We start from the raw sequence: 20072 nt of genomic DNA, 5'->3' as shown, positions 1-20072 counted from the left end.
CAGGGAGAGGTACAAGAAAGTGATTAAAACCAGCCTGCGCAAAAGGCAATGATAACCTCCCTGAGCTTGAAACTTTTTTTTCCCCCTTCTGCCTGAGTTTGTTGGATAATTAACCCTTTCGTCCTTCGGTCTCTGTACACAAACATTTGTATATCTATACAGAGCAGCTGCCTCCTGACAGACAATTTGTCACTGGTCATAAATCGGACCCAGTGACAAGGCACGCCACTTCCAACGGGGGTGCTTACAGCTGGCCACTAGGATCTGGAGGAGCAGAAGACCTTTTCCAAAATTTAGCTCTTATTTCTTGTCTCTGGGCTCTCTGTGCTGCCCAGTGACAGCACTTAAGCACCTGCTTTTAGGCGACCTCCTGGAAGCACATGCCCCAGGTCACAGTGGCCAGATAGCTTATAGTGATGCTGGTCTGTTGTCATAGTCAGCTTGGATGGCATCTTGTTGTCACTTAAGCAAAAGGCAATGCTTGCAGTATTGTCAGGTAGGAGCCAGAATTTTTCTTTGTTGACCTGGAACCATCATCTGCCATCTCTTTTGGTAAAATTGGTTACTGACTTGCAGGATAACCCAGGCATGCAGAAAAACATAGTTAGAGATAAATAGATTTTCTGTTCCTAGAGTCCATTGTGCTCCTAGGTGCTTGCAAGGGATCAGCAAAGGTGTCTAACAAGCAAACCCTTATCCAAATGTGGTCAGAGGCTGCTTATAGTTTCGTTGCTTCATTTTTTTTTTCCTGCGCAACTGCATTAGGATACCGAATCAGTCACTTACAGAAAAAAAGCTGTCTGAGATGGGGTCTCAGGTGAAGATCTAGAAGTAAGCATTAACAAAATACACAGAAGCTTTCTTGCATGTCAGAGAAAGAAATACAATAGAAAGCATTACACTTTTATTTGGGGGGGAAAGCCTAGACTTAACCCAAAGAATGGCAGCAGCACCACTGCCTGCATTGAACAAAGCTGTTTAAACCCTTACTGAGAAGCAAAATCTCAGCTGAGAAATGTCAACAGAGCTTTTACGACAGCCTGAAAATTAATTGTCCTCTGAAATAGCAGTCCTCAATTTAGGCTTAATCTCTGTTGCATTACTCAGGTAGCTATTGTGAAGTATCACCCCGCTTGCTGCTCTCGCTGACAGTTTCTATATCCCTTCACCACACCCACTGGAAGGAAAACAATCACATAAATCCCTCTTTCAGGGCATGCTCAAACTCGTTTCTTATTGTGGGGCAAATTTATGGTCGCATTTACTATGTAATCTTTAAAGGGGACTGGCTGGTGGTTGAAGGTCTAAAATTACAGATGACCTGGGTGTAAGCAAAAGTGGATTTGTTAAAAAAATCTGTATTTAAGGGAGGAGGGAGGGGAGTGAGAGAGGAAAGCTTGATGTTCCCTGTGTAGTTTATGACCTTTCCTAAAAAAAAATACCCTTCAAGAAAGGTAGAAAAGCAATTTTCATTCTGCGGCTCTAAATATCTGTTTATCCCGCTGCCATGATGTGAGCATGCCCAGTTGGGATGATTTAGCACTCTGCTGATGACTACCAACGGAAGGACTTCATGTGAAAAGGTAGTCTGCCACAGCTAATGGGCTCTTGTTTCAAAGGGATGCTGTGTGTACATTACTAGTGTATGGAGAAGGTGCAGAAAGGCCTCAGCAGACATTAGGAATGGAGTGTTGTTGATGATGAAAAGGCACTTTGCTGTTGAGGGAATGGTGGGAGAGAAAAGGCGTATCTGTCTTTTTGATTAGAAATGCATGCTTCCTTTCATCATCTTAGCTGAAAAATTGGCTTCTGCTCTTGGTTTATGAAACCATTTTTCTTTTCCCTTCCTTCCCAGGTTTGCAAACTCTTTAATAAATTAGTTACTGTGAGGTGCATGGGTGCAACAATCACCTTAGAGGCTTTTCCCAAATGCATCTTTAATATTTTATAAGTATTTAAATAGATTTATTCAATGAGAACAGCCTGATTTATTAACACTGGCACTCTGGCATGGAAAGGGGGTTCAATACAAATGATGTTGTGTCAGAAATTTTTAGCAGCTAGATCTCAATTTACCAATGGATTCTCGGAAGTCAGGAAATAATAGGACCCACCCCATGTTAATATTTAATCAGGCTTTGGTGCCAGATAGGAGAAGCTGAGACACAACTAGGGGAGCCCTGTATTACATTAAAACATACATCATGTGTGTTCACTTCTTAGATGGGGGAAGGGGGGGTGGGGGGGAATGGGTCAGTTATTATGGCAAGTGCGAGGTTCAGACCTGCTGAATAAAGATGCTTTGTCAGGCTCTGAGAGCTGACCAGATGCAGTCAAAATCTCACCGCAGACATGTGCTGGAAACCCTAGTGACCAAGTGTAAAACTTGTTTCCCTCTTGATGCCACAAGTCCAAGGAATACCTCTCCTTGTGCCTAATCAGAAAATAATGGATGACAACAGAAACACTGATAGCAGGGCAGCTCTGTAAAGCAGTTTGGAATGATGCAACAAGAAGGATGCTGCCAAAGCTGGTACTGTCCTATGTAACTAGTACACCAAGGGGTAGGGGAAGAGTGGGTCCCCTGTAGATCAGCATGCTGTAGGTCACTGCCTTGAATTATGCAAAATTCTTTTTTGCCCTGAAGTGCTGTGTGAGGTTATTTTTATTTAGCCTGATACATTACCCTCATAAAAATAAATAGGTTTTATTTCTGTATGGAAACACCAAACCGCTTTCTCAATGTGGGTTTTGGGTATAAATTTAAAATGCAAGGAAGCTCAGAAGTGAAGTTTGTCACTGTAGTGTTCTCTCACTTGAATGGAACAGATGAACAGAAGGGCATGATTGCAAAATAGCTCTGCGCATCAGCAGGACTTTCCTAAATCACTGCACCCAGTGTGGAGCAATTCAGATGAGTTAGGAGTCTGCTCAAAAACTGACAACATCTCATTCCTGCTGAGTATCACTGGCACTGCCTCCTCAATCCATCCCACAAGGCAGGGGGCTACAGAGGTGAATGAAGAGCAAAGAAGAAAGCTTCAGCCAACCACAGCAGGACTGATCCTGGATAAAGAGGAGAAAAGAGGACATCTTGGATGCCACGGATCTTTTCCTGGAATATTTCAGGATGACCCAGCAGTGAAGAAACCCTCCAGTGGTCAAGACTGCCTGGCCATAATTGCATGCTCTTGTGTAAGGGTTGAGTTTTTCAGAGGGTGTGAACTAGAGTAGTGTGGTTGAAGTGACCAGAATAACACTGGTGGGCACTGGCTGCAAGTTTGGGCTGTAGTTGCAGTCACGGTGGTAGTGAGGTAGTCTTCTGGTGGGAACTTCATTCATTTCCTTTTCTCACTTAAGAATGTTTATTTCTACCACTTTAAACATACGTGTTTTTAGTTTCCCCGCATGCTTGCTTTATTTAAGGAAAGAAAGAAGAGTTGAATTGCTAGTGCTTTGCAATGTTATTATTAAGAAAATTGGACTATGCTATGGTAAGATGACTGGGTCAAGAAAAGAGGCTAGTTCACACATCTGGTTCTGCTAAATTTTGGTTGGAGTGGTTTATCGTAAGGTTAGATTACCAGGACAGAACCCATTTGTTTATGTGTGATAGCTGCCTGCTCCTGCTGGCATAGCGTTAGCAATCCTTTAAACTGAATGCTTTTTCAGTGGGAAGATCAATGGCCAAGTGGAGAGGAATTCTAGGTGTGATTTCTTTATGCTGGTAATGGTGAAGTTGAATTTGTGTGGGGTGTATATCTGAGAATATTTTGGTGAGGTGCTGGTAGGTGCAGAACAAGTTCAACTCTATCTGTATCAATCCTTATGGAACTGATAAACGGGAATACTGACTTCATGTAAAAGCACCTGTACCAGCTGTGAGAACGATCAGAGTTTGGAAAAGGATAAACTTTGTTCTGTTCCAGGGAAGGAGTGTGAAAGAGTTATATGCTTGCATGTGTTGGGGACAGCAAGTACAGAAGGATCTCCTCAAGCATCAGTGATGCTTGCCACAAAACTAACTCCCATTTCAGTGAATTCACTGATGTTCTTTTTTAACCACTGCAATTTTTTGCCTCTAATTGTAACATCCTTAGGAACAGCATGTTCCATCTTCACGGTGGCATATTACATATGAGCAGGGTGATCTGTTTGGTAGGCATTTCCATATAGCTACAAGCAAAGAAGATTATTTCAGTTTTATCTAAGGAGGAGAATACCATCATCTACGCCAAACTTGAATACCTATTAATAGATTTGAAGCTTTTTTAAGTTATGGCTGGATGGGAAGGAAATACAGGAGAAAATATCAGAGACAACAAGGGACATTTCACAATTCATGTATCTTAGTTGTATTGATATTAGGAAAAATATTGGAAAAACATGCTACAAAAGCATTGTAGAAAGTGAAAGAATCTGATACAGATTTTCAGCAAAGTCCCATAGTTCAAAAGTTCATCTGGACTTCTTACCGCTAAAGAATTTGACTGGCTAGAAATATGCCTGAAAGTATCAAAATTTCAGCCCCTGCTTTATTAGTAGTAAGTGAAACAGAGGAACAGATCCTGCAGTCTTCCATTGATCAGTGGCTTTCTTGGAGAAATGGTCTCTCTCTGGTCTCTGGGACAGTTACAAGGTACTATTTGCTGTGTGAGCGAGGCCAAAGTGGTTATCTCAGAAATCTGAATGTGATTTTAATTAGAGCTTTTATTATTGGAACAGCTGTAACCAAGATTGTAACAGTCAATTATATATGGAGCTTTACTGGCAAAGGGTGTTTAATATTAAACAATCATTGCTAACCGTGAACATACCTGATATAATAATGAACTTTATTTGAAAGATCAGCATAAGATAAAGGAGTTAAATTTAGCTGTACAGTCCATAACAATAACACAAGGGGATATCATGAATTCCTTTTATTTGGAAACAGAAAACGCCAAATGTTGTTAGATTATCTTTTTGAGAGCATAAAGTAAATGTTTGGTAACCAGAGATTTGTATTGCTAGCGAGAATCACTTTCACTAAAGCTGCAGTAACTGAATGTTTAAATGTGCAGGGTTGAACTGTCAAAGCACGTAACAACATCTTTAAATAAAATGGAAGCGGCTACAGCCGCCTTTATCTGTGTCGTCCTCTGACAACTGCTTAAGGTTCAGCTCTGCTCCCATTGAAGTCGGCGGAGAATCTCCCATTAACCTGAAATGATTCACGGCACGGCCTTACCAGAGAGGAAAGGAGCGGTCTCAAAGCGCAGAGGAAGGAGCGCTGCTGTCCCACAGCACGTGAGTTATTTATACCAGTACAGAGCGGTGCTGCCAACCCGCAGCATTCATAATTGGGACTCAGACCCCTTGCAAGAGCGGCATTGAAGACACAAGCCTTATTCCCTGCCATAAGATTGGTTTTTCGGTCTTCCAGTTCTAAGTCACTGGACATCGCTTGCAGTTATAATACCTATGTTCTCAGCTTAACTAAAGGATCAGAAAAGCTCTTGCACTATTTCTAGTTTATTTTAATTACAGCTGACATTGTCTGATAGTCAATGGTAAGCTCAAATCAAAAAGGCATTTGGCAAAATCTGCCCCAATTTTCCTATGAAGCACTGGGAAGGTAAGTGCTGGCAGGGACATATTTCTGATACAGCAGGGTTTGGATTTTTTTTTTTTTTTAATTAACCTGATATTTGCATCAATGGTTATGCAGACTATTTGGCCTGAAGCTTGAGGCCCCATGCAAACAAGGAGGCAGAGCGTAAAGTGGCCATCGGACACAGGGACAAGGCAGGTTGCCCTAAGTGTGATGGGCCCCTCGCAGTGGGTTTTACCCACGCCCGTCCTCCAGACTGCTTCTCCGCTCTGGCGTGAGGACAAACCACATCTCCTCAGTCTCCTTTTTTCAGTTCCCAGAAGCTAAACTACAAGCCAGCACTTTGAAATGATATTTGGGCTTGGGTCTTTCTCTTCAGTTCCACTCTCCTTCTGTTGCAACTCGGCAGACCAAGATTCTGCAAACAGGCGATGTCTTTATCAGTACATAAACTGAAATACCCTAACCAGAGCTCCCTCCTGCTTCTCAGTTTCCAAAATGCAGCTCAAGTTCTTAATTGGGTAACCTGAACTTCTCTGTAATCTAGGTATCAGTGTGCATGGATGTAATGGACATGTCAGTGCTGTGTACGCTAACACTTTAAGTCATATAATGGGTCTGTTCACTGGAAGAATAAACACACCATGCAATTTAACTGCAAACTGGGAGGGACGCAGAGGAGAAAGTTAGCTGAAAGGTTATCTCTGATGTAAAAGCAGTTATTTTCCTTTTGCAGATTTCGGGGGTGATCTGCAGCAGTGGTATTCTCCTGAATTTTGAGACTTGTCCAATTATGTCATTTGAGAGGTGGGGGGAAAGGATTGCTTCTTGCAAGCACTTTTCAGCTTGTAAGATGCTTTTGTGTAGCCTGTGCAAGCCTACAACTGAATATTGCAAATACAGTACTTCTATGCAGAGGAAAGGATTAGGAAAAAAAAAATGAATGTGTGAAATATAACAAAAGGCAGTATTTGGAATTGCACTGTTAGGAGACACAGCTGAAGTCAATGGGAGTTTGATCCATGAAAGCACAGCAGGACCGAGCCATATATAGGAAAGCACAATCTGTCAAAATTAAGTGCGTAGTTTATGGTATGCTTTTTGTTTGAAATAACATATTACCTCCTATTTATAGTAAAGCAGACTAAACAGTTCTATATGTCTGCATTTAAAATTTTCAGACAGAGAGTAAGGATACCTTTTACCTGGAAATTGTAGACTCGGAGCTCAAAATTGTTAGCAGCGATATAAATGAATACCTGTGATTTTACAGGCATATAAATCTAAAGCTTCTGCTTACATAGCCCTGCTCTGGCTGAAGTATTGGCTGGATTTGCAGATCACTGCTGGAGGACTACTAGGAAACAAATGAACTTGCAATGCATAGTATCTTAAAGGAAACTATAAATGGGATAGGTCAAGGACTAGGCATGTAAGCGACAGGAAAAAATCTTCCTTTTAGTTTATACAACTCCTGCTTCCATGTCTGCGCAGATTCCTAATAAGGAATAGTAACTTTTCGAGGCACTAGGCCTGTACATATTTCCTGACCTTATAATTCTCACAGTTCTAGACATTCCAAGGTAGGGGGTCATTCAGACAGAGTTGTAATTTCTTGTGCATATTTATTTCCAAAGTATCTTTTGCATAGTTTCCCAGTGAAATCATGTGCTGGAGCTGGGGAATGCTAAATAGGTTATTTTTCAAGCTTGCATATAAAGGGCCTGTCAAACTGGACTGTTTTGGACTTATCAAGCAAAAGTGCCAGAGCCAAAGCGTGATGTTTGGGGCTCGTCCTTCCCAATGCTGCTGCGAGCTGGGCTCCCAGCTTTCCAACTGGGGGTGGCGTAAGGAGGCTGAGGAGCTCGGGTTTTGTTATCGGTGAGGATTTTAATGATGTTAAAAGGCTTGAATGCCTAGTTGGCTCAAGAGGAGTGTGACCTGAGCCTTCCCCCAAAAGCACATCTTGTTAACCCTTCAGGGTTAGATTCAATGCTCCTTTTCCTTCACATTCTGTAAATAAACACTACAAATTTTAGGGGAAAAGGTTATAGAGGCCCAGCCTCTCTGTAAATAACCTTAACTGGTTGTGAAAGCACATTCTGAATTCATTTTCCTGGCCCTTCAAGACATATACTTTTTTATTTTTTTGAACCAATTACATTTATCTGATCAAAGAATTAAAATGCATTGGGGACCAGACAGCACACCATGAATTTTGATTATTCATTTCTCAAAACACATCAGCCAAGCAGCAGCTAGAAGTTATCTACTGTCTGAAAGAAGTTTACACAAAGTATTTGTCCGGCCATTTTCAAAAACAGAAAAATATGTGCTAAAAATCCTGCAGATAATATATTCATGAAGGGAGAAGCTAAACTTGAGAGGAGTTTGCCCTTAACGCTGCGTATGCCCTGCTCAAAGCAGCAGTAAGGAAGGTTAGTCAGACCTCAGCTTTTATCAAGATGTGTCTAACTAATCTAAATTGAAATGTGGGCACTTTCTTTCTGAACTCCAAAGGCATGTAATGCATTTGGGACTGAGGTTTTCAGGCTCTTGTTGAAAAGTAAATGTAGACTTTCTGCTTGCAAAAAAGAAAAAAAAAAATCCTGTTAAAATCTAACCTTTCTCTTAAGTGTTTGAAAAGAATGGCAAGGGGAAGATCCCAGAGAAATTGGGAGTGTTTTCACAAATTGCTGGTGACAGTAAGTATCATTTTATAAAACACCAGTTAGGCTGCATATGACATATGGAGACAATTTCTGCCTCAGCTATATTTACCTTTCTCTTTGATCTAATGAGAGCAGCTCATGTATATTGAGGCAGAACGTGGTCTACAGTATCCTGTTTGGTTTGCTTATTGGAAGAAGTTTGGAATAGCTAAGTTGACACGTGCCATTGTAAATAGGAGGACAAGATGGTGAAATGAGCCTGATTTAGTCATGTGAAGGGACAGTTATGAGGTGATATGAGTGAAATGCATTAAGTGCTGCCTTTTTCCTTTATCATTAGAGAATCACTGAAATGTAAGACTGGAAAGAAACTCCATAGGCCATATATTCTGTTCTCCTGCTCTAAGGCAGGATCAATTATACAGCCATCCCTGGCAGCCATTTAAGTAAAATATTACTGGAATAAAGAGATATTCTTTATATTTAGAAAGGGAAATACCGCCAGCACAATTAGTTACTTACCTTCTGGAAAAAAAAAAAAATTAAAAGAGAGGTTATTCCAGCTCTCTAAGAGTTATCATTCAAATTAGCTTGATGATTTGCTTGGGATCATTGGAGAAGCCTGACTACAAGATATAAATGGAACATAAGACAGGATATGTGGAAGTGAAAAATAAGGAGATACGATCCTAGAAAGGCAAGGGAACAGGTTGAGCAGGCTTCCAGTTGAGGTGGTGAGCTCTAAAGGTGATCGTATATTTAGGCAACAACTGAGTGAGTCCCTGGAATTCAAAAACACAAAGGGCTGTGGGTTGTAGCTTGAGTTTTGAATTACCTGGTGACTCTTCCAAAGGTTAGAAGAGAGACTTATTATGGCTTGTCCCCCTTAATTAGTATCAGAACTCTGTGTGTGTGTATGTATGTTTACATAGCACTGTTTTAACTCCTTCAGAGCAAACATGCACAATAATTTTAAGATTCTTGGAGAAAATAAACCTAAAACTTTCTTAAAGTACAAGAGAGGAGGAACAGTATTGCACTGCAGATTCAATGGGTTTCTGCTTGCCTCTGCTGCAGTCATATCAGTGTAAGGCTCTCTGCCTGGTTGTTGCAAGTTTTTTGTCTATAACCAGACCACTTCATTTGACTTTTGTCAGCACTGCAGCTTTCCTCTGCTCTACTTGAAAGTGTAAACACTACAATTATTTGCGGAGTGTTATTGGTCATTTATTTTATCAATCTAATATTCTTATATTATGCATCTTAATACCACTATTAACTGTTTGGGGTCATTTCTTATTTGTATACCAGAAAACTGCTTCCAGTGTTATTACTTATTGGTCATAATCAATTAGGGAAGTTTTTAGACTTTGGCAGTCTTATATAAATACACTGGCAAAGTTCACCTCCTATGATTTCTGACAATTAAATTGTTCTGTCACTTTGGGACCTTCATTAATCTCAACTTGTCATCCTTGTTTATGCAGGTTATAATGGCCTATGTGTGTAAGTGAAATGAGATGCTAAAAGCCCTTGGCTGTTTAACTCTTTGATGAAAGCCAAGCAGGAATATGTTGTTGAAGGAGAAACTTGTTTTTTGTTTTTTTTTTTTTCCATCCCCCAAAGTAGCACGATGGAACTTATTGGACTGTTTAATGACTAGCTATGAAATAGGGTTTTTCAGAGAGGTGAAGAAAACCTAGCTGATGGTATTGTTATCACAGTCTTTTGTGTGTCTGCATGAGTGCACACAGAAATAAAGATGTGGAAACATAGATTACTTTCTCTTTCAGGAAAGTGGTGTGAAAACATCATATTCAAGCATAGGAATCTAAAGGCTAAAGATTTTCAGATAACGTTGTGGGATTGGTGTAATTCAGATGAAGGACATGGCTAACCATCTCTTGAATCTGCACTGTGAGTGTATCAGTAAGGCCTTCTATTTGGGTCATTCTGGCAGGTTGGTTGTTTGGGATCTAAGGACTTTGGGTAGTGAAAGTCCACTTACAGAAATGAATTTAAGTTCATGGGCGAGTTTATAATTTTCTTCTTAAATTATCTCCTAGAATTCAAGGACCTGTTTTCTAGTGTCTCCAAATGAAGATGTAGTTTATTGTCTTCTGCCATTTTCTGCATTTTTTAAGGTCTTACAAGGCTTTTTAGAGTGGTCTCTCTATGGCACTGATCCCTCCTCCTGCAGTGGTCTCTCACTTTACAGCCACCTGAATTATCATCAGATCCTCACCTGACACTATGCACCAAAGATGCAGTTACTTTCTATTTCACGCATTTTACCAAGCTTAGCCTTTCTTCTTGGGCAGGGGCCTCCTGAAATAGAACTCCAGCCTTGAGGATCTTTATTCTCATTTGCATCTGGAAATTAGGGACCAGCCTAGATGTTCCATGCTGGAGCTGGAGCACAGGTCCCCTAACCATCACTTTGAGCCTCCATCCACTTGACCAAGTGGCCTCTTGGATGGCCAAGGTTAAAAAATAGCAACAGCCTTGGAGTTATCCATCTCAAATCTAAAAGGAGTGTAATGATATGCTATTCTCAGCACCCTGAGAAACATATGAGTGACATCCTCTCTCTGAGCACTAATTATCATAATTCTTAGACCAGGGAGAGATCCAGAACACTGCACAAATTATCACCCAATATCTTTAATAAATGTGGATGGTAAGTTACTTGCAAAGGTGCTGGTTAATAATCTGGAACACATATTCCCAGACCTAATTCATTTCAGTCAGGTGGGATTTATTAGGAGTTGGACTGTCATGCAGTCCTGTGAAGCAACTCTTCAGTATAGTAAGTTCACAGAGAAGCAAAGGAGAAAGCTGGTGTGTCTCCTGGTAGTGTAAATGACCAGACAGGCAGAGAATTTCTGACTTTCCTAAATGTTCAGCTACAATGGTCACCCCTTTTTACTGTACAGTAAAAAAAAAAGCAGGTATCAGTAGGTAAATAGCCAGGTTTCCAGAGCTACTAAAAGGAGAAATGGCAGAGCTGCTCTCCCATTTCTATTTGGTCTGGAGTTCACATCACAACTGCTCTTCTTTTCTTCTTTTATGAGATTAATTTATAAAGAAAACCAAATCCTCTGTGCCTTGGGGATGCCCATTTTGGATATGGCTGTCTTTATTGCCTAGAGAGGAAACAAAGTGATGGGCTCCCACCAAAGATGCCTCAGTGTGTGTGCCTAAAGTTCAGTAGGATAAATCCAAATCATGGAGGCAAGCTGCCAGATGTTATTTGTCGAAGCTGCCTCTAGGCTGCTCTGAAGCATACCAACACATGTGTCAGGGCAGAATGAGAGTCAGGGCAACTTTCCAATTTTTCTTGCTCCCAGAGGCTCTCCAGGGGAAGCTGAGTTCAGGAACAGAGAAACAGAGACCATAAAAATGGGAAATCGGTGTATTTTAGGTTCTAATACTGAGGCAACTATAGAGCACTATATATGGAATTTCACGTTAAATTTGGAACATTAAACAATATATATGTCTTTCTAGATACTTCAGTGTGCATAAATCAGAGGTACCTAGTGTTGCTCCTGAAGCTGTGGGGACAGCATTGCTACTACTGCTTTGAGAATGCCAGCTGATCATATACTTTGGAAACGAGATAAAGCTTTAACAGGCCTTTTGAAACAGAGTTCTAAAAAAGCCATGCTGGATTTTACTCAAGATGATACTAAGAAAATCTTGAGTTTAGCCAATCCATTTCCACCCACTGCCTTTGTACACACATATAAAATAAACAGGCCAAAACATTTGTGCACAGTGTAGCATTGGTCGCAAAGTGATTCATCCTACCAAAAGGAGAAAAACACTTGCCTAAATAAACATAACACAGTGGCAAAGCACTGTTCTTGAAGTAACAACCTCACAAAGATGCTATTGCTCATATTCTTCTTACATTATCGTCTGTTCACAAACAGGCAGTCTACTCAGGCTGATATCTATGGGGAAAGTCTATTTTTAGCATGTGTTTGTACATTGACCAGTACAGCCAGATCTTGATGTCTAATACTTGTATATTGAAAGTGAAAAGGCAAAACCAAATGTAGTTTAAGATGGGAACTCTCAACAAAGTTCACTATACTAAGCAAAAGCTGGATATTTAGTTCTTATCTTCCACTTCTTTGCAATAAGATATAGCATTAGTAGATAAAATGGATGTGTTTGTTATCCCAGCTGGTAGATAGTTTTCCATTCCCCCCTGCCTCTTGCAGCTTTACCTTAGTGACATTTTCCATCTTAATGTTTGCATCAAACACTTTTGGTGCTATGTAAATTACATTTAGTAGATAATTATGCACAGCCGCTAGGTTGCATAAATAAATTCTCATCAGTTTTGCATGTGAACCCTGAAATGACTACACCTGTACTCAAGCTCAAGACCTGTAAACTGATTAATTACACCAGCAACACATAGCTTGGGTTGGATTCTGCACTGAGCTGTTTCACTTCCAGGATCTAGTCCCTAGTGTTTGCAGGATATTGCATTATTTTATGGATAGTTATGGAGATGTATCAGAAAACAATTACCACACCTCTGAAAGTGGGTGCAGAGAGTGGATTGCAGCAATGGTGCTCTCAGGAACTGGAGTGGGGTCAGCTGAAGATGGGCAGCTGAGACTTTCACTCAATTCATGGTTCTTGGTGAGAACCAGAAATTTACTTGATAATTATTTTTAAAACAGTGTTAAATTCAGAGTTCAAAATGTTATTTGTATGGACAATGTGTTTGCCCCCACCACCACCCCCGCAAAAAAAAAAAAAAAAAAAAAAAAAAGTAAATTTTCATGTTTTGTTTCCTAAGAAGCAGTTTTTCAGCACTCTTTAATAAGAGGAATAAAGCATATCTGAATGAGTATTAAGTTGTTTCTAATGAATTTCTGGGGTGTTTTGAAGGCTAACGTGGAAAAAGGAGGGTAAAATGTAGCTGAAAAATCATTTATTCCTCTATTACAGCCATCTAATATTCTCAGAGTGTATAAATCAGTTCAGTTTAGCAATACCAATTAAACAAAATGTGGCCTTAAAATCTCACAGTGTATTTAAATGAAATGAAATATTTAAAAATTTTAAATGAGCAATCTCAGATAATTAATTAGTTATAAGTTTTCCATAATCACTGAAGTAAAGGGACATGCAGGGGCTAGCTAATATGGACATAAAACTTAATTCCTCTGGGTGGGGGTACTCACAGAGCTGTGTGTACACAAACACACACACACATTTTTGTGTACCCACATGCAAAAGGGAACACACATACATATGCACACATAAAAACACTGATGAAACTACTAGTGACTACCTCTCAGGCAAATAAGTCTCATAAATTGACACATTTTGCTTAATCTGTATGTAAAGCATGTTACACATCACTGTTGTAATGCAGACATCTTAACTTTAAATGAGACGAAAACAAACATAAAATTAGCACTTTAGGGAACCCCCTGCCACTCAATTTGTGTTGGGTTTAACACCTTCTTATTTTATATATCCTTCGACATAAACAGTTTTATATCAGCCCTTGATATGGTGCCTTCAAAGAATTAAATGTTGAGCTGTTTAAAAGCACTAATTAGCAGCTTTAATACAAAGGGGAGCATAGTTATTAGTAAAATCTTGTAAACCTAGAATACCCTTTGGGCCCAGTCATTTGTGTGTGAAATAACTCAATAAAAATATTATATTGTTAATCACAAAAACCTTCAAGGGAAATGCGAAATCTGAGAAGAAATATAAACTGTACCTTTACCAAACAAAGGAGGAAAAGTGACCATCCACATGAAAGCGAAGCCATAAAACCCCAAGAAGAATATATTCATTGATAAAACGCAGCTTGTTTCCTAACGGGGTTTTGCAATCCGTAACCTTATGCACGTACAACAACAAACATACATTATTGGTGTTTAGTTTGAACACAGCTAGCAACATATTTATTAAATTAGCACTTCATTCCTTTCAATAACGTGCAACAATGCCAAGGCTTTTTCCAAAGGTAACTTTTGGTAGTGGTATGATAATATTTAAATCTATGCAGTTGTTTTTGTACGATACAAATTATATTTATGTATGTGTCATTAGAGGTGTTTATAAAGGCTTTGGGATCTATTCCACCTAGATTTTTTTCCTATAAAACTACATATGTACACATAATTTTGTTTGATGAAGTTAGATTTATACTTGACAGTGCTGAGGTATGTTTCTTTCAGTACGTCACACATGTTTTATGTTAATATTTATAATGCAGGTAAATAATTATATTCTTAAATATTTAAAAATTATACTAATTCCCAACGTTATTAAGGAGGTCGTGTTTCTAATTTATATAATGTGGTATATTTGAGTGACACTAGGTAACAGAAGAAACGCATAAAAGCATGGATAAAATCTTTTGGCTGACATCTAATGCTTAAAAAATAAAATACTAAGAATCTCAGAATTTGTAGATGCTGAAAAAAAAAATAGGATACCGCTTTTGTACTTTGTGAGTGATTTCATGAGATAGAACTGAAGAATTGCCTTTCACCTTAAAACAAGTAACTTTCTACTAGTGCTCAAGTGAAAGGTGTTTGAGCAATGCTTTAAATTTCAGAGGAAAAGATCTGGTGTTACACTTCTGAAATTATTTATTATCATCACTTATTATTCTAGTTTTGTGTGGCATCCTGCAGAACCATTATTTTCATCTGGTATCATCCTTTTCCTTACCTTTCCTGGGAGAAATATTGGGGGGTGGAAGTGCTGGGCATGCATATAACCAGTGTCATCAAAATGTTAATTTGCTGGTCTTTGTGGAAGCTGATTGTTTTTTTCTAATATATATATAAACAAAAAGTAAATAAGGATAGTTTCTAATATTTGAAGACAATTCTAAGTAGAAATTTCTCCATAATGAGCAATATCTATCTTTTCCAGCTATGGGCTACTATTAGAAACAGATTTATTCAAAGCCTCAGTATATTTGCTATGAATATATTTTTAATGTATTTCTCTAACATGAAAGAGCTGGCCAGAGCTAAAACATTTTTTTGTATGTCATGCTTTGCTTTTTACGGTGTTTTATGTTACAACCTAATTAGTATCTTACAGTGCCCTTACATGTACTTAGGGTGTAGGGTTTCACTAAATACACTGAACGTTTTATTTTGGGGGACCTCCGTGACACACTCTAAGCAGTTTTAAGCAGGCTAAGAATATGTTTCCAGTCAATCAAGCCTCTAGAGATAGGTTATCCACCTCTGGCTAATGCACTGCTATAAAACCTTCACCGTTTCTGACTGCACGATACAGTCTGTTATTAAACCCCTAACCGTGCACGGCTGCAGAATTCAGAAGGGGGGAGGGAGACAATTATTTCCAGTACTTCATAAAGCCTACTTTAACAAATTACATGAAGATTAACTAATAGCAGCCTCAGCGCTGGATGGCTAGCCAAATTAGGTATGACTTAGCAGACCGGTGCTTCATCGTCCGCTCTTCCTGGCCTGCCTTCGCAGAGGAGGTCTTCGTCGGCAGCTGGTTCAATAGATGGTGAGCCAGGCCTGATGCTCAGTCCACGCCACAACAATGGAGAAATGAAGCACGTTGTGCTTTGAACTCATCTGAAAACAGGTCTGGAAACCCAGTGAGGTCTCCAGCTCTGGCGGTTTTCCTGCTGAGGATTAAATACGCCTGCACAAAGCCGGCGTGTCCACAAATCAAAAGTGGTGTGCGTGGAGAAGGGGCAAGTAGTGGCAAGCGCGGTCGGGAGTGCCGTGATGGATTAGGGAGAGGGTCCTGTGAATGCTCCCTTTTCTGACGGGGAGATAATCCGTCAATCCCAACAGGACAATCCTGTCAGAGTACACCTCGCTGGGGTCCCCGGCATCCTCTTCGGTTTGTTATCTGTCCTGTGGAGGGCACCAGCACTCAGTGCCACGTCACTACCCCAGGCATTTGGTGGGAAGCTGAGGGGGCGTTTGGGCACATCTGGGGAAGGGCCTGTCTTTGATCCTCTCCGCAAAATGGCTGTGTTATCTTTCAGCTCTGGAGAGGTGGGGAGAAGTCAGCCTGGGATGTTTTGAAAAGCCAAAGACCTCTCAGTAATAAAATGCAAGATATATTGGTCATGATAAAAACATTTTAAGGTTCAAATGGGGCAAACGTGGTCCAGTACCATTTGAAAAGCTGTTCAGGTAGAGCACTTGCTGGGGCAGGAGGCTTCACTGATGGTTGCAATGGAGGGAAACCCAGGAAAAATCTAGGCTTAAAGAGAGTTTGTCTTTAACCATGAAGGGATCATCCTGTTCTCCCCTACAAAGACCTTTCATTTCCATCTGGAATGAGTATACGATAACCTAGTCAGACCAGCCTCTCAGTCACCAATCAAAACACTGACTCTTGACATTTGCCTAATTATCTTTTCTCATCATCAGTCATCTCTTGAAGTCTTTGCTTCATTCAGATGCCAGGTATTTCCGAAATTAATCATGTCATTGAAAGCGGCATCTTTTCATGTAAATGGACTTTATTATCTGGATCGAAAAGCTCCCCCCCCTCCTCCTTTGAGCTGCAAAAGCCCATTTGTAGGGAAAGTGTCTGAAATCTGACATGCTGCCTTCTCAAGAAAGATTCGTAGTGGTGACCTCCCAGCAAGAGCTAAGCATCCGTCACCGGGAGTGCGTGTGTGTGCTGCTTGCACCCTTGGGCTGGATGCATGCTAATTTGCCCCATTGTTTCGGGGTGAGTGGCTTTCCAGCACTTTCAAACAAAGCCTTTTTGCATAAGCTTCTGTGTGTACAATTATTTTATGTTCACTTCATTCCATCATCCTATCTCTATTCCTGATATAGGAGGGGATGGAAACGTCTTTGTTTTCTTGTTATACTGGGGATTACAGGCTGGATTTAGCATGTTAGCAAGGACACTCCTCTTTCATTAAATCCCATTTGACAAATGCTTGGGACCATAGGATTGATCAGCCCATTGCACTACTCATCTTAGCTTTAACTTTCAAAGGGGCCCTACCGCCAAATCTTGTTGATTCAACAAGAAACCAATCTACAGTAATTGACTGCATGCAAAGTGTTGCAGGGATGAATGAAGAAGTAGAAATGAGCAGTTTACTCTCAGGAATGTTATCTGAACTGTGGTGGAAGAATGCATTCATTTCTCTCATTAGGCTCACTCCTTAATGAATTATACAATGAGCAGGGCAGTGAATCTGAGAGTAGATCAGCACTGATAATGCAATTCTGCATTTCAGAGAGGTCACTTTTGAAGTTTGCAGTGGTGCGTTTATAAACACCTTACAAAAACATCCTGCTGTTTCATACCTGCTGAGCTTCCCTCTGGGACCATTTGAGGACAGCAATATTAATTGCTGGCAAGATCTACGCTCAAATTAAAAGCAAAAGTTGGGCATAATCTGACTAAAAGGGAGAAGTGGAATGAGTCACTGGCCTTCTGTGCTTGCACTGTGCAGGACTAACAAATTAAGATTGTTCTTTTTGGCATTGACGTGAACCGAAGCAACAACTCTTTTAGAAAGTTTTCAGTATCGTTTGCATCATTTTAAAGCCATGTTCTCTATTCCTTGGTAACAGCTTAAGAGTATGAACAGACCCAAACTGGCTTTTTAATAACAGGCACGCTGTTACACATCAGTGAAGATAGCCATGTATGTCTAGACATAAAGCACAGATTATAAATTGTTGGATGCTAAAGACAGAGAGAAGCAATGCCATTATCTTGTGTGCCTTTCTGCCTAGTGAAGGACACAGGACTTCTTTAAGGTCTCCCTTTAAATGATGCTATATCATTCAGCAGACCTTCCAAAACTGATGTTAAGATACATCATGAGGCAGAAGCCACCACAATATTCAGTAATGTGTTCCCATTGCTAAGTGCTCTCACAGTTAAAAATTTCCTGTTAATTTCTAGCTTGAATTTGTCTGGCTTCAACCTGCAGACATTAGATCTTGTTTTATGTATGTCTTTGTTAAACTGAAGAGCCCTCCATCAGATTTCTGTTTCCTGTGAAGCTTCTTGTATACTGCGGGCAAGTCACTCCTTAACCTTTTCTCTATTAAGCTAAACAGTCTGAGCTGCTTGAGCCTCTCACAATTGTTTTCTAATCCTCCCAGTGTTTTCTAGTCCTTTAGCCATTCTCATGACTCTTCTCTCTAATTTATCAACAACCTCTTGAAACATAGGCACCAGAACTGGATTCACTATTCCATTAGTGGTCACACCAGTGCCACAGACAAAGATAATATTACCTCGGGCTTCTAGCCTATATCCCCCTGTTTACATATCCTAAGGACTGAAGTTACCCTTCCAGCTCCGAAGCTAATGTGTACCCACCACAGTGCCATGTTCTTTCTGGAGCTATTTCTTTCCAGGAGAGAGAGTCCTTCCCTTCTGTAAGTATTCCCACCAATCTGTTCACCTCAAGATAATCATTTAACACTTCCTCGCGCTTATTGTTTCTTTTGTGCATCACTGACCCGCCTTCACTCTTTACTGCCTTCCCAATCTGTGTCAGCAGTGACTTCGTGTTTCCTAACAAGCACTGAAAAGATTAAACAGCAGCCATCCGTCCAAGAAATAGTGCTCTGTTACCAAATCCACGATAAGGAGCCCTCGTACACAGTGAAAGATTACCAACAGCCCTCCCCCTCCTTCCTTGCTAAGAAACTCACACCCTATAAACCAGAGGGGAGATGCTATACCCTTAACTCTGCCCGACAGCTCACATTCGTTATGCCCACGTCACTAGGGGATTTTTCATCCTCTTATTTTCTACCCTGTCCTGGGAAAGCACGTATACCTGGACTCAGAAGAGAGAGCAGGAGACCATCACTTTCACCCAGGAAGAGCTGAAGCTGTTATCTGCCTGATAAAGTGATGTGTGCTAGTGCTGAGGTGTATTTCACCAGCTGAAGGCTATTTACGGAAGAACAACTTTTGTTTCTCTGCCTTTAGATTTGTTTGCTTGTATATCATTGATGCAGCATTCTGAGATTGACAGGTTGTGTGGCATTTATATTATTCATCATTTATTATTACTATCGTTATTGTTCTGGTACTGCTTTGGTACTGAAGTGAGAGTCAGAATCTATTTCTACAAGTAGGGGTGTAAGCTTCTCCTAAGACACTGTGAGAGGGTTATTTTTTTTGTTGTATTTTTTTTTTCCCCAAAGTGAAAATAATTAAAAAACCTCACCAGTGTTATTTTATCGGTATGAATACATTTAAATGGATTTCCCTGTAGTAGCCATAACATTTATTTTTCTCGATAGTTTTCAGTAGTTCTGGGAACTGTTTTTCACAGAAATGTCTAATTATTATCACTAGCAATTAAATTTATTTATTGTGTTTTGCTGTTGCTGAAGGAGCTTCTCATGCCATTGACATGCTCTCTTGTACACTCTCACCAAAGACAAATTGGGGTATAATTAAATTGCAGAATAAAATTGTCAATGTTGACATTGTTTCTGTTTCATGGGGCAATTTGTAACCATTTATGCTTTTTTTCCAGTTTGAAGTTATTTTGTTTATTTTCCATTTTGCAGTTTTAGAAACTTTTTTTTTTTAAAATCTTTTTCTTCTTGACCCTTTTTGTTGCAATTCTTTTCCATCCACAAAATCTTTTTTTTTTTTTTTTTTTTTTTTAATTTTCCTTTGCTTTTGTACTCCGACAACTTTTCTTTGAGAAAGCTCACAGAGTGTCAGCTACGGGCTTGGTCTTTGGCCTCTTTAGCCAGAATTTATCTTTTCCATGTGCCAATCTGGAAAAAATGGTGCAGCGG

General features: G+C 39.9%; 1 long non-coding RNA gene across 8 annotated transcripts in view; it reads left to right on the top strand.

Annotated features, from left to right (window-relative positions):
- The window catches only part of LOC137853359 (uncharacterized), a 484321-nt gene that overhangs the window by 422640 nt on the left and 41609 nt on the right, over positions 1-20072 (top strand). Inside the window, exon 8 of one of the 8 annotated variants that reach the window (XR_011094437.1) lies at positions 5158-10827. The exons of the other annotated variants lie outside the window; for them this stretch is intronic. This is a non-coding gene — a long non-coding RNA (uncharacterized lncRNA). Of the gene's footprint in view, positions 1-5157; positions 10828-20072 lie in introns of those variants that run through there. 8 annotated transcript variants of the gene reach the window in all.

Source organism: Anas acuta, chromosome 3 (assembly GCF_963932015.1).
Source record: "Anas acuta chromosome 3, bAnaAcu1.1, whole genome shotgun sequence".
Classification (NCBI taxonomy): Eukaryota; Metazoa; Chordata; class Aves; order Anseriformes; family Anatidae; genus Anas; species Anas acuta.
The sequence above is the reverse complement of the archived record's forward strand: the minus strand, read 5'-3'. Positions and strand labels throughout refer to the sequence as shown.